The following is a 15,134-nucleotide window of genomic DNA, read 5'->3' as shown; positions in this document are numbered from 1 at the left end:
ATTTTTTTTTTTTGATTGAATAAATTTAACCTCTGACTCATATAATAAACTGATTCGTATCCCAGGAAACCCAAGAAAACCACAATCCTGGCGTCTGTCTTTCATGTGGCTGCAGGAAAATCGCCACGCCCACTCCTCCGTATATGCTCCTTGTAATTTTGATAATCCATGCATTTAATTTAAATCTACTGTTTGGTCATTGTAAGCACTACTGGGTAAACTGTGGAAAGGTATCAGAAGCACAAAGCATCCACTTCTTCCTCACTTGTTTTGAGATGTGAAGGAGCCTCTCACAGATTGCTGCTTTGTGACTGGCTGAGCTCTGGGCTGTGCCTGATGACCGGTGACCACTGGGTGGACCTGAGGACGGGATCATGTCCACTCCTTCCCCTTCTCACGGACATTCTCGGGGGAGTATTAATGTTGTTTTGAACACCTGTGGTTAGGCTGTGCCTCAAAAATGTTTTTCTCATCTTTGAAGCTGACCAAGAGACCAAGAGTATATACAGACACAAGTACAAGCACACCTTCTTCTGCCTAAATTAAGACTCCAGAGGGCCTGTTTGGAGCATTTAAATGGATTTATTTAAAAGCATTAAAGGGTAAGTACACCCAAAAATGAAAATTCAGTCATCATCTACCCACTCACAAGGCGCATGAAAAGTCAGGTGAAGTTTTGTAACCAGTAAAACCTTTCTGGAGCTTCACAGCAAAAAAGTGTTGCACATTCTCTAAAACAACTAATGTAGATAGGGGTTTCTAAGAAAACAACAGGACAGCTTGTCCTGTGTAATCTAAGTATATGGAAGCCCCGAGATCCCAAATTGATTTGATGCTACGCCCATGTGGATGGAAAGTCAGTGGAAGTTTTGTAGTCAGCAGAACATCTCTGGCTAATGACATTTTTGGGTGACCTTATCCTTAAGGGATCTAATTGTTTATGAGAATGAGTAGTTCCTGTTCATGTGAATGTAATGCTCTTGCAATCTGGAGCTCAGTACATGAGTGGGAGGGGGCTCTGGATCACTGCAGGGTGACGGCCAGACGGGCATTTCACACATGAGGGGAGTGGATTGGATGCAAAAAGGAACAGTTATGGAGGAAAGTATGGTGGGTATCCAGACATTGGTCTCCCATTATAAATACCCATGTTGCCACAGACTCAGTGCAGGGAGGAAACACAAGAACATTTTCTTCTTGTGCTTTTCTAAATATACGAAAAAATGTTGGCTGTCTCGACTGGAGGACGTAATTGTTTACATGCTAACATATGACTGTCTTGTTTTGTTTTGTATGGGCTGGGAGGAGCGGGATCATGCGATGCACAGGACTTTGTGGCCTGTACATTTTGAGGGTTAACTCTTATGTTTGCTTCTCTAACAACTCAAAAAAACAAACATATTTAACATTGTTTAAGCAGCTCGCAGTCTCATGAGTCTTCTAACTTTATGAAAACTGCTTATAAATGTGATTCTCAGAAACTAATGCATTAATTCAGTGTGGCTCTCATTAATACACTGAATGGTTAAATACAATGGATTCCCATATGCTCTGTGTCTGTAAATCCCAAATCCCAGTTAGTCTTTCAGGATTTATTTTATTGGAGTTTTTTAATAGTTTGTTTATAAGAGCGCTTACAGTGAATTAGACTTCTCTGGAGTCTAATTGACCTTAAATAACGTCACTGTGAAGAATGACACGAGGTAAACTCATTACCAGACATGTAAGTTAGGTCACTGGTCTCAATCAAGGCCCGAGTCAAGTCGAATCCCTGCCCAATCACCAGAGTAAATGGTAGCTAAGTACGTTTCTGAAAAACCATAGATAAGTTAAAACTGAACATTTCTTAATGTTGCAGCTTTAAGTTTGTTTTTGTTGAATTTTCTATTTCTCACTTGGTACAATGCTGTACCTAGGCTCTGTTTAGGTTTAGGCACAAAAAGCACTTGGTCTGTGTCAGGTAAGGGTCAGGGATGAGTTGTATTGCATTGCATCGCATCGTTCGTATCACATTAATGGTGCTTTATGTTAATTTCTGTATTTTGTCATCCTCATGAAATGTGCAGGCTCAGTTTGTGGCAGGGTTTCTCCAATACTATAATGGGTTTTAATAACACTGAAAGAGAAGGAAAAAGATATCGGAAAGAAAAACTGCTTTTATACGGGATATAGGAGTGGAGTCTGTGGATCCCAAAAGATGAATAAAAGCAAGTGTCAACAAAATAAAAGGAGCTACAATATATTGTTTAAATATTTAATACCTTTAAGTCAATTATTTGTGTAATATCATAAAAATACATTAAGATATATACTCCACGCTTTGGCACCAAGACCATAAAGTAAATGCTGCCTCAGGATTATGAATATTGCAGCAGGTACCTCACTAAATAAAGCCTATGGGAAAAATGAATACACAATGCTTCACTGTGCATCATGCATCATATTTATAGTCAAAGCCACAAATTACTGTATCATGTCCCTTATGACGCATTTTTCAGTCTCTTAGTGGTCGCCGGGAGACAAGGAGAATCTTAGTTTGCAGCCCTTCTGGTAGCAATAATGGTAAGGTAGCAGAAAACCTAAACGATTGAACTTTAATTCCCACTCTCCCAAGAAAAACTAATTCTATAGATATAGCAGAACAAGTACGGGAATACGTAGATGAAGAGGATGATCAAAACACGTCTTTTTTTAAGCTCCTAAGGCTCTCATTTTCATGGCTTGCTACCTTGGGGTTTGGCAGAATGCCACTGGGAGAAATGTGTAGGGTGGCCCACTGGAGACACAGAGGGCAGAGACAGACACCACAGACACCCACCCTGCCCTGCTGCACCCAGGCATGGCTTATATACACCGTACTGTATACAGTCAAACCCTCTCTACAGCATTATTATAGATTTTTCATTGGTTTTCAGTACGTTTTCATTCAGTTTAGCTTCAATTAGTTTCCAGAGTGGGTTTGAACCTTTCAGTCAGTTTTTATTGTGTAAAAATGTTTAGGTTTAGTTTGGTTTTGATTAGTTACAGTATTGGTGTTAGGGTTAGGGATGTATGTGTGGGTTTTTTGTTGTAATGCGTGGGAATGTGTCCAGGGCAAGAACTTCAGAATACATATCACAATGCAAACAAAACACTGTGTGAAGGCTTTTGAGTCATGTACACATCCCAGTCTCAATAAACATATGCACCAATGCCTCCTTGTGCTTCTTGTGTTGACAAATCTTAGTTTTAGGTGTAGTTTTAGATAACTAATAACCATGGGCTACAGTGATAATAATCTCCACGTTTGTCTCTTTCAGTGCAGCTTTTTTCTTGACTGGATTTCTTTTTTAGGAAAATAATTTTGTGCACAACTGCCACTTTGAGGATGGTTATCCTTACTTCGAAAATAACATTTCCATATAATTAGTTTCCTAAGAAGTCAATTATAATATTGTTATGGTTAAGACCATGGCACTAGTTTTTTCCATGTGTCTCTTGTGTTTTTCCCTCCCACGTGTGTCCTGTGCCTCCCCTCTTCTGTCTTCTCTCTGTAAGTGATCAGTGTCTATTCAGGAGGCGTGGTGATTACTGCTCTCGGCGCTGACTGGGACTACCTGCTCACCTGTAATCAATTCTCTTATCAGCCCTGCAGTATTTAAGCTCCGGTCCTTTGCCGACCCTGTACCACTTTATTGATTCGGCCTCTGTGGCAGTAAACAGCTGAGTCACCTTGAGATGTGTTTTCAGGTTGCCTTTTGTGTTTTTGCCTGCCTGCCTGCAACTCTGCTGCAGCTTGTTACTACCGTTCCCCTCTGCCTCATCAGTCCCCGCTGCATTCAGTGCAAGACTTCCTTCACCCTTTGCTTGTGACATTTGGATCGCCATATAGTTGTGCCTGCATGTCTTCAGTCCACACTTTCTTCTACTAGCCAGGGTTGGGAGAGTAAACTTCCGAAGTACTGTCAGAAAGGGTCAACAAAATGAAGTCAAACGGGTTCAGCCTCCCTCCCCACCCCAGTATTTTCATACAGCCCAGAAAACTCACAGAAATATCAAACACGGCTTTAGCTGTACACAGAAACTTAATTTCCTTCTCCAACCTGAGGTCGACCAGAAATAGATATATTCCTAAACAACTTAACTGGCATTGGCTTAATGTTCTGTACTGTGTTCAACTAATGACTTACTTTTAGATGAAGAATGAGAGTTCGTTTTTGGAAGGTCTTTTTGGCAGCCTCACCTGTTTACGCCGTTATTTTCTAATGAGTGGACTTCAGGTGGAGAGTTAAGTGTTCGGCCCAAGGGGTCTAGCTGTGGTCCACCTGTTATTTTTTTCAGGAGGCCTGTGTGTCGTTTCCAGGTCTGGCACCTTTCATCTCTGGACCATTTGGGTTTCTGGGAATAGAAACAAACAGACCTGCTAAGTAAACTAAAAGTTGGGTGGAAACTGCAATCTGGCGGTGCAACTGCTATGTTGTTCTGCACCTATACATACAAATAAACTTCATCATCCATTTGGTGAATAAGATCATATCACCTTTCATTAAGAGTTCATTTTATATACCTCAGTGTAAAAATATAAGTGAATGAATCCTATTTACAAGTAGGCCTGATTTAGATTGTTACTCTTAATTCAGAGTCTCTTGTTCTTGACACTCAAAGAAGCTATTTAGCAAACTGCAGGTGATGACTATGGCACCACAAAAAATGGCTTCCTGCTCCGTTCCATGTGAAACAAACATAATTAAAGCTCTGACAACAGAAGGGACGTGTGTTCTGCACCACAGGGTCCCCGATAGCTTCCACGCTTTATCTGTGAGACTGCGCCTCATGTGGTGTTTGACATCACTGATTACAGAGCATGTGTCATATTAAGTTACTGTTACTGTACCCTGGGAAAGTGGAGAACGTTGGATCTTGCATAATTAGACATTTAACGCCAATCCTCGCCACAGGCGAACACACCCTTCGCCACAACAGATAGGCCAGGGAGTTAAAAGTGTCCCAGCGCCCCCTGATATCAACCGCTGGAGTCAAAAACGCCCTCCTTCTGCTATCTAGGACTGAACTTACTGTAACCCACACAATAAATGCCCGAGGGGAGCATGAAAGCCAATGCTAACCCCAAAATGGCTCATTCTATCTCAGCTGAAGCAGCAAGAATCTCAAGTAATCTGTATTTTAGAGCAGAAGAATTCCCACGAGCTATTATAAACTTATATATAGCAATCGAAGCTCCAATCACAGCTCAGTCAAATTAGAGGTATATCATGTTTTAGCATAGAATTACAATTCTATTTCTACAGATCGAATATCTCTGGAAGCGTCGTACGAATGACATTTCCAAGGCTTTCATTAAGTCTCTCATGAACCCTAACTACCACCGAGCGGAGAAGAATAGGCCGATTCTCAGCTGACGTGAAGCTGCACGACATCTCAGCACTTTGTGGTTTCATGCAACAACACATACCCATACTTGAGGCGTATTTCAGGAGTGCCTGAGCATTACTTTGCATCTAAAAAAAATGCAAAGAACAATTTCCAAAGAGCACATGATGTTCTGTGACCAGAAAGTACACAAGTTAAGCTAATATTTGTTCTTAAACACACTACAAGGACTTTTTTCACTGGTTGTGAAACGGTCTCAGTTTAGTACTGATGCCTCTATGACCTACATAAGAAAACGAGACCATCAGTCAGAAGATGGGCTATTTCCATATTAATACTACAGTTATTCATACATAGGTAGTATAGGGTTGGATTCAGACTTATCCAGGTTCGAAAAGTCTTAAAATCAACCCTGAGGGGTCTCAGCCTGAGGAAAGGTGCTGCTCTGGCACTGTCACTTAAAACAAAGGTTTCACCTTCGTCATATTACAGGTACTGATCTCGCATAGCCACAAATAATCCGCAAATCCTGCAAACGGCTACAAACAGCTTTAAAAAGATAAATCATATTAACTGTCTCTTTCTTTCATTGCATTTAAAAAAAAAATAATGTTCGTGCTAGCCAGGTGGAGTCGGAGGTGCTCATACTGCTTATGTCCACAGGGGCCGCCTTAATATTTTAACGAAACATAAAATATCCTTTAGGAAGCTTTAAATTAAATTAATTAGGGTCATATTTTGCTTCATTTCTACTCATTTTATAGCGTCTAACTTGGTCCTAGTTGTGGACAGTAACTAAGTGCAGTGACTAAGGTACCTAAAACGGGAACAGTATTTACGTATCTTGGGGAGAACTGCAAACCCTTTTGTGGTTGTGTGAAGTGTAACAGTCATCGGTGATCGAGCTGCTGCATTTAGGGCTCCCAGACTTTGGAATGACCTGCCTGAGGAGATCAGGGCTGCAAACTCAGCCTTGTCTTTTAAAACACTGTTGAAAACCTACTTTGTGTTTCAAAATTGCTTTCTCTTTTTTTCTTTTCTTCTCTTTTTTTATTTGCCTCATGACATTCTGTTATACTCTGTGTTTCATGAGTTTAGCTTTTATTGCCTCCAGCTTGTTTTACTTGCTATGTGCTTTATTCAGCTCGGTTTTCATTGTAAAACACTGTAACTATGTTTTTGTTTTTTTAAATATGCTACATAAATAAAGTGTATTATTATAACTTTTAATATTAATGTCACTTGAGTCAACATTGGTTAGACTACATCCAGTCCATGACCACCCAACTTTATCTGCTGACCCTTGAAGGGGAACCAATCCCTAGGTTGGGAACCAATGGACTATCATATTGTACATAGAGTAAAGTATTTAGATATACAATAGCCCTACCTCAACCAGTTGTAACAGTTAAATGGTACTTACACATTGATTGCATCAGTACTATTAACAATCTAAATATGTCGTATACAACAATATATATCCACAGGGGCCATTTTCCTGAAGAAGGAGCCTACTTTTACCTTTTAGGCACACAATTTTCAAATCTTCTACTTCTACTAAATTCAGGTTTTGGATGCAGGACTTTCACTTATATAAGAGCCTTTTTTAAATGTTGTACAGGTATTTTTACCTAAATAAACAATGCTGTTTGGTCCTGTCTGCCACTGAGACACAGGCTCTCTCTATGATGGATTTTTTGCTGAATGATGTGTTCAGTCAGCTTTCAGCATATGCTCAAACCCAGTGGGTCCAGAAACAGCAGTAAATCAAAGAGCAGTCATCATTGTGGTGACAGCACAGTGAATCACAGTGTCCTAAATAAAGCTCTCCATCTTTCCATTGTCTAAACACCGAAACCGACTCCAAGCTCTATAACATAACATTGTGTATGCTTAACATGGTGCTTAATGAAGCAACAAAACCATGGCAACAGCCATTATTATATGTGTGAGTAAACCAAAGTTGGTGTGTCCTTTAAGCCCATAAAACCACAGGAAAGTACATTTGTTCTCTGCGTTCCAGTCCTGATGCTCTAAATGCTCCTTCGAAATCTTTCTCTTTCTGAAACTTTAAGGAATATTATAGCAGCAAATACACTATAGAGCAGGTATAAATGTGTTAATCTGTCCATATTTACATATAAACTTCCCTTTTATAGCAAGATGGCTGTATCTCTATATGTGGCTGCTTATTATGGGCTTAGTGTCCAAGACTTGTTGGAAGGTGCAGTATAAATGAGCGAACTCGAACAGTGTTTCTCACAACAGAATGTACATTAGCTACATTGGCCCGCAGCTAAAAATGTACACATTTCACAATGATGGCTCTAAAATGTAGAGATACTGACGTTTTTTCCCCTTCCTGCCTCTCTTCTTTTGTCTTGCATACACGTCACATGACTGTCACAAGTTTCTGTTTGCAAAATGTATGTTTTATTTTCATAATCTCTCATCAGTGAACGTGCATCATCTTTAGTTATCACAAAGATTTATCCAAGTCTCACCGGAAAATAGTTAAAATGGAGCATTTTCTCGATTAATAGGGGAAAAGTCAGTATCTTACAAGTTTAGAGCCATTATTGTGACACTAATATGTCGCAAATGCACATTTTGATAGCTTGCTTCTTTCATCACAATCATTAGAAAAGAGAAATAGTTCACATATAAATGAATGAATGAAAAGCTGTACTTGCATAGTAATCGACAACTGATCAATTATTTTTGATGGTTGTGGTTTGGAAAGGCTGAAAAATGCCTTCCAGCCGTCTGCTTTGAAAACCTGATTGACAAACTGTGTGTCTGTGCACCTCTCTGACTGCACATACCAGTCTTTTCTCCTACCCCCAGGTGATTACTGACATTCACAGTTTATTGCTGCATTTCATCACAGGGCAGAAAACTTAAATCATCTGGAGCAGCTCACCTCAACTCTCTTGCATGCATCTCTGTGCAGACTGGAGACTGATTTGCAGAAACTAAAGCTTATGCTAAGCTCTCCCTTGGCAGTTGGTGTCAAACTGGGACAGACTGACAGACTGGAGAGACTGGGCTGATGAGTCCCGAAAAAAGCTCCCCAGCTTATAATGCCAGGTTTTGGCACATTTCCGACCTTTAATTTGGAGAGGGTGTTTCGCAGTCACGAAACCTTGGAGAGATAATGGGGGTGAAAGTATAGCTTACAGTAGCTGCATGTGTACAGGCGTGGATTATAATTAGCTTAATTTCAATGAGGCAAACCACTTGTCTGTGAGGTATAGATGGGATCAACCTCTGCAATCAACTGAGGGGCTTCACACTGGTGTGGGTAAAGTGAAAGTGAAGAGTGCAAACATGAAGCTAATCTCATTTTAGGTTTTAAATCTCTTATTTGAGATCTGTTAGGAAAACAGTAAATGTATGCAATTTACACCAACTTAACAACAGAGCAACAGGAACCTCTGTCATTTCAAATGCAACGTAATACCTGACTACAAACATTTTCCATCTGTGTGGAATCCCTCATTAAACATGAACTTAAGTTTGGATCGGCTAAAACTTCTTTAAATTCTATCAATTTTGATGAAATCTTCGTCAGTTCTCCAACTTGCTGTGGCCCTGGACCTTCATTGTTCAGCCTGCCGTCACTGTAACAGAATAAAATTAAATTAATGTGACATTCTCTGGGAGGCACTCACAGTATTATGTGGTATTTGTTGTGGTCCAAATATCAAATGACAAACGTTTGTTAGACTAATTAGAGCAGCTATAAACAATATTTTTAGCCATGTTGGTTACATTTCACAATGGCAATGTCAGCCTGACAAGTGGTCAGTTAGTTGGTTACACTGACTGTGTAAAACATGGACAAAGCCAATCAGACAGGACGATGGGGAACTACCTTAACCCTGCATTCTTTCTCATGGCCGGCAGGGGACGCCTCCACTGACTGCAAAAAGAAGTCTGATTGTATTCTCTTACCAGAAAATGACCCTACTTCTCACTTGATTAATTACCTGAGTTTCCAAATGAGTTTATGTATTGATTCACTTGTTTCAAATTGTTTGAAAGCTACAGTCATATAAAACAAACTACAAATATTAGCTCCCTGAATGGGATGCACACAACAGCACATCTGTGAGTGAGGCCTGTTTCCATCTTGGAAAACATGTTTGATCAAATGTCCTGTCCCTTTATTAGACAGCCACTTGAGAAAAGCTGCAGCCATTTCAATGCTACTGAAGCAGTTTCCAGACACAGTCCACCTGTCTGTCTGGCGTAAGTCGGGATTCAAGCAGCGGCTGCAACCACAGTTTTTTTCAACCACGAGCTGTTGCGATCTGACCAGTATGTGACTAGACCAATGTAAACACTGTAGAAGAAAAAGTGCACCAGTATTAGTACTTAAACTCTCTCTTCCTTTACCACATGGACCTCAAACTTCCACTTTTGGAGGTTTTGTTTGAAATACCGAGCTGTAAATAGCTGAGAAAAATACCAAATGGAAGCTCTTCAAAGAACTAGCAGTTCACCTTGTGCCATTCAGACTCGGCTGTCCAGCTCCAACTCTGTCACCAGGGAGAAAGATGTATACTTACGGGGCTTTAGCTGGGCCTTAAAAGTAAAGTCCATACCCTTGGAAAAATGGTATTTACAGTAGCTGCATTATCCAGGAAAAAAGGAGATTTGGTACAGGAATTATAGACGAGATTAACAGAGGCTCTTTGTCGGGAAATAAGGTCAGAAACCCAAAATAGTCATTAGGCCTGTCCTAGAAAGATCTTCCAGCAAGCTGTCATTGCAGTTAAACCTATACATGCTGCAGTTGAGGGGGAGAGCTCTGGGAAGTGACATTATAATTATTATGTTAAGAGGAAGGGAAAGTTTTACATGTGGATCAGTCTGGTTAACAGGTCTACAGCCGTGGTCACTTAAGACAGCTGCAGTGCGCCGAAATTACAGAGCACAATGACTCACACTCCTTCTGTGTTTAAGACCACTTGGCTCGGCTCGGCCCGGGACAGTAAACCAGGCTCTCCACAGAGAAACTGTTGCCTCATCAAAATAACAAACTCTTTGTTCTGCTTTGCAAAGTTTGACCCTGCAGGCCACCTAGAAGCATTTATTATTATTTTTTATAAAAGAAGAAACAGTCCACGTTTGTATATTTATGAAACTGTATCAAAAAATTATTCACCCAGACCCCCCAAGACCCCCCAAGAAGCTCCTCTGATTTGCATTTACAAAATTACACTTCACTAGCTTTTTATCTACGTAATGCAGCCGACTCGCATACATCATTTAACGAAACCCAGCCAGGATCCAGCCCATTAGACGCCTCAGCCTTAACCTTTCCACAATAAAAACCTTTTATTAACAAGTGCCTGTAAATGTTAAAAGCTACATGTGCGTGTCTCTCATCCGGAAGTTACCTGCTAAAAACAGACCGGGGTTAACAGCTCATTTCATACAAATGCAGGCCTAATAGCTCCTTTAAAGATGTGCTCAACTGTGACTTTTCTTTGGGTAAAAGGGTTAAATCACTTGTAATTTCACAGCATCCTGCCGAACTACAAACACATAAGTCGATTCATTGTGTTTCTGTTACATTTCTGTGTAAATGTCCACTAAACGCGACACAGCCACATTTAGCCGGTGAGCTTTTTTACACTTCAGATTTGTTTTGTCTGAATGTCAGGAACAGTCTCAGATGGCTTGTGGTCAGACACGTTTAATGCTCCATGGTTTCCCTTATAGTTGGTGTACACTGAGGGCAAGAAATACCCTGGACCCATGCTGCGTGAGACAACTCTCCAGTTCCACAATCGCAGGGCATGTGAGGCTCTGGACAAACTCACAACACAAGTGTTTTTGCATTCAGTATCCACCTTTGGCATGTCTCTTCAAAATATCCTGCAAATATAAAGTCCGGTCCCCTCAACCCTTTAAACAAACACAACGAGAAGCCAGCTACCAACATGCAGACCATTTGGAATGAAACTTCACTTTGAGTGTTTTTCATCCAGATTTATTCTTGTGTCTGTGGACGACCAACAACAAACTCTGAAACATCTGCAGCGAGCCACATGTCTGAATGATTGTGGGGACTTTTTTTCTTAATTTTTTTCAGATTACAGAGCCAACTGAATACACTGGGTTTCTGGGATAGCACATGTAGACGATGTTACATTCTTAGTCACATCTGATTTCAATTAAATAAAACCAACTGCATATTTTCCATTTTTCATAATACTTTGATTTTAGTGAGAGAGTAGTGCATATGTGAACTCTTATTGGTCTTACTGATGTTTCATGAGAAGTGTCTTCAATTTTCCGCCAATTTCAGGCATTAGAACTCAAGAACTGGACACAACTCTGAACCAAAGGCACACTCACTCGGGGTAACTGGAGGCATGAATCACTGAAAAGGGCTTATATAGATGGGGTTTTGATAAGATACTTGTTTTTTAATGTTTGGACATACTGCTGAGGCCTTGGACTACAAGGGTCATGAAGTTGTATAAAGGGTTTCCTCAGTTCACCAAGTGAGATGTGAAAATATTCAAGCTCTACACACCCTTTTCACCCACTGATATCCAACTCTGTGTCGCCTCTCTCCAGCTGCACGCCTCTCATGTCCCCTCCTGCCCTGTCTTGCCATCCCCAAAGTCACGGTCAGAGCCACTGTAAATCACCTCTGTACTGTATCTCCTGTTGTCATAATGACCGCCGTCGGTCTTGGAGGCTGTGTTCAGCCCCAGTTCAGCGTCCAGCTGTGTTCACTCTCATGTCAGGCTGCAAAATCCTGTTGAGTTGGGCCCCGTCGCCTGTGGTGACTCCCCCTGTGACCTGACAAACTCCAGGGCCGCTGGCTCCACGGCTAAATGAGCCATGATCTAAATAGCTAATGGTAGCTTGCTGCAGCCAAGGATTGCTAGCAAAGAGCAGCAGTTTACACTGGTGACATGCTGCCCCCTATGTTTTTGGAGCTACCTTCGAATACTGGCCATATTCTACAAATTACACCTTTAAGGGAAGGTCTGTGAGTGCTGAAGGCTGTTCAAACCTGCAATTAATCGAGACCATAAGGGGCCTCAAATGAACTTTCTGCAGCTTTCCAGGGAGTCTGCTTGGGGTGCAGGCTTCAGACATTTTACTTAAGTAAAAGTATGCTGGTATTATCAGTAAAATGTTAAACATACTTAAATATTAAAAATAAAAGGACTTATCATAAATATATATTTAAGAATAAACATTTTGAGGTTGCAGCTGGTCATAAAAGAACTCTTTATGCATTCTTACTTTTATTATGTTGTTAATTGAGGGCAGACAGGATGATATTGTTTGTGTATGTTATATAATGTGGAACGATTCCCATTTAGACTCAGTGAAGGCCACTGTTTCTGGCTCCGGTCAGACTATCAGCCCACTCACTGTCCATCAGCCAGCAAAACAAACCTCCAAACCACACCGACCGGATCGAGACTTTGACCGGAGCATTGTTGTATGGACATAGTGTACTGTACATTAAACTTCCCGTGGTCTATAAACAAACACCACGAGGAGAGATATGTGAATTGTGTGGGCACTAACTAACAGTTTGGCTCCTCCATATATTTTGAGACAGACTTGGCTGGAAACAAATATAGCGTACAGAACCAACACTTGTCTTTTCTCTCCGCAAGTCGTTATGGTGCAGTGCTAACTATGTGCTGCAGAGAGCGAGGTGACATTGTGTTGTATAAACATTGTTCCTTGGTTGTCGCTTTGCATTTCAGACACAGTAAGTGTCATTTCCCCACACGCACACATTCCTACTGCAGTGTGTGCTTGAGTCAAATGTAATTATGAACTGACAAGTCAAATATAAATCCACCTCTGCAATAAGAGAGCCGGGCGTTTTCATCCTCGTGTCTTTCACACTCCACTCTTCTTCTCCACTCTTTTTTTTCCCGGGGCATTTGTTGTGAAATGGCTGACGCTGCCTGATATAGACAGTGAAACCTGAAATTTTGGCAGGCTTGATGTTGAGGATTAGTCATTATCCTTAAATACAGGACTCCGCCATCTACACTTAAGCGCTGAAAATCCCATTAAGGTGGTTTTATTTAACTTTGATATCTTTAAAATGATCCCACAATAATCAGATACTCCGAGAAGTCTGTCTTCTGTTTGACTGGGAATTTTTTTTAACTTGGAAGACAAGGCGAGATGATCCAAAGAACAGTGGAAAGTTATAATATAAAGAATAACAAGCAGAGATTGTTTCCACAAAACAAGGATGAAAATAATATCTATATGTGTTGCTCTGAACTTTTTACCTTGGCAGTAAATTGTGCGCACAAGTGCTGCTTTGCCCACCCCATAAACTGTCTGGCTGAGCGGTTAAATTAGTTTTTGGCAGCTGAAACTCAAACTCTGATTTCCTCAAACCAGCAGCTGAGTCAGACCTTTCCAGAAATAAACTTTCAGCAAATTTAACCATGGAAACAATCAAATCGAGTCGAGATAAAGTGGCACTTGGTTGAGCGGCAAAAAAGTTCTTGCCACATCCAGCAGACTGGTGATAAGATCACAACCAGCTTGTGAGCGCAAATTTTAAACTCTTTCCAACTTGATTACACGGTAGGTTTATGTTTTTACACAACTGGACACTTTGGCTGTCTCCGGCTCTTGCTTCACATGCATTCACACCTGGGAGCTGTCGAAGGACATCCAACTGCTTTCTCATCCCTCCCCCCATTTTCCTGCCATTCTGGGTTTCAAACTGGGTTACCTCCCAGACATTAACCCTCATCTCTATGGCTACCATCACCACTACCGCCATTTTTTAGTTACTTTTACACTTCCGGCTCCATTTGGGTCCATGTTTGTTTTCGGGGCCCTGTAATTTCTCCACCAATCACTCACAAGGGCCCCCGTCAAGTCTGCCATTCATAAAGTTTAAAGTAGCTCTTAGTGGTCCGTGGAGTTTATTGAAACATTAAATTTGTATCCCAGCCGTGATGGTGTATCTTTAGCCGTTGCTTAACTCACGTGCTCGGTCGGGTCCCCTTACATCAACCGCCAATTATGTTCTCCTCTTGGGTGTGGGTTGAGCCTCGGTCAGCACGGCAAAGAAACCAGAAACATCAATTCCTGTGCACTAGAGCACACAAAAACAGACAAAATGCGAAAACCTTACTTCCAAACACTGTTATCATTGTCGAGTACAAGCGCAAACATCACAAACATTGCCAGTAACACTGTCCAGAAGTGCTCTCGAGGGAATTTAAATCCACAGGCTGTTGTCAGATATGGACAAAGGCCTGTACAGTAAACTGGACCTCAGAGTGCCAACCTATGTCCTCTACAGGGGTCAGAAAAAGAAAGTTTGCCCAGTCATGGCTTCCCATGTTTTTTTCTTAATCTTTCTTTTCAATTTATTTCTGTAAGAGATAATAACATGAATTGAGTAATTCTTCTAAACAGGTACCAGTAGTACAAGTCGTGCTGTGATCTTTTACTTAGATAAAAGTAGCAGTAGTTTAGAAATACTCTGTTTCATTTTACTTAAATGTACTACAACACGATAACAAATGGGATATTGCATTAGTGACTGAATTAAAGTGGACTGTTGGGCCTTGGCAGAGGTCTGCGCTCTACTGAGTACCCTTCTAGTTTATTATATTGTGTATTAATGATCTAAATCAGCAAATTAACCAGTACCTAAAGCTGTCGAACAAATGTAGTGGAGAGTGGAGTATTTCGCTCTGAAATGTAGTGGAGGAAGTCATATAGTATATAAT

This window comes from Pagrus major, chromosome 16, assembly GCF_040436345.1.
Source record: "Pagrus major chromosome 16, Pma_NU_1.0".
Taxonomy (NCBI): Eukaryota; Metazoa; Chordata; class Actinopteri; order Spariformes; family Sparidae; genus Pagrus; species Pagrus major.
The sequence above is the reverse complement of the archived record's forward strand: the minus strand, read 5'-3'. Positions refer to the sequence as shown.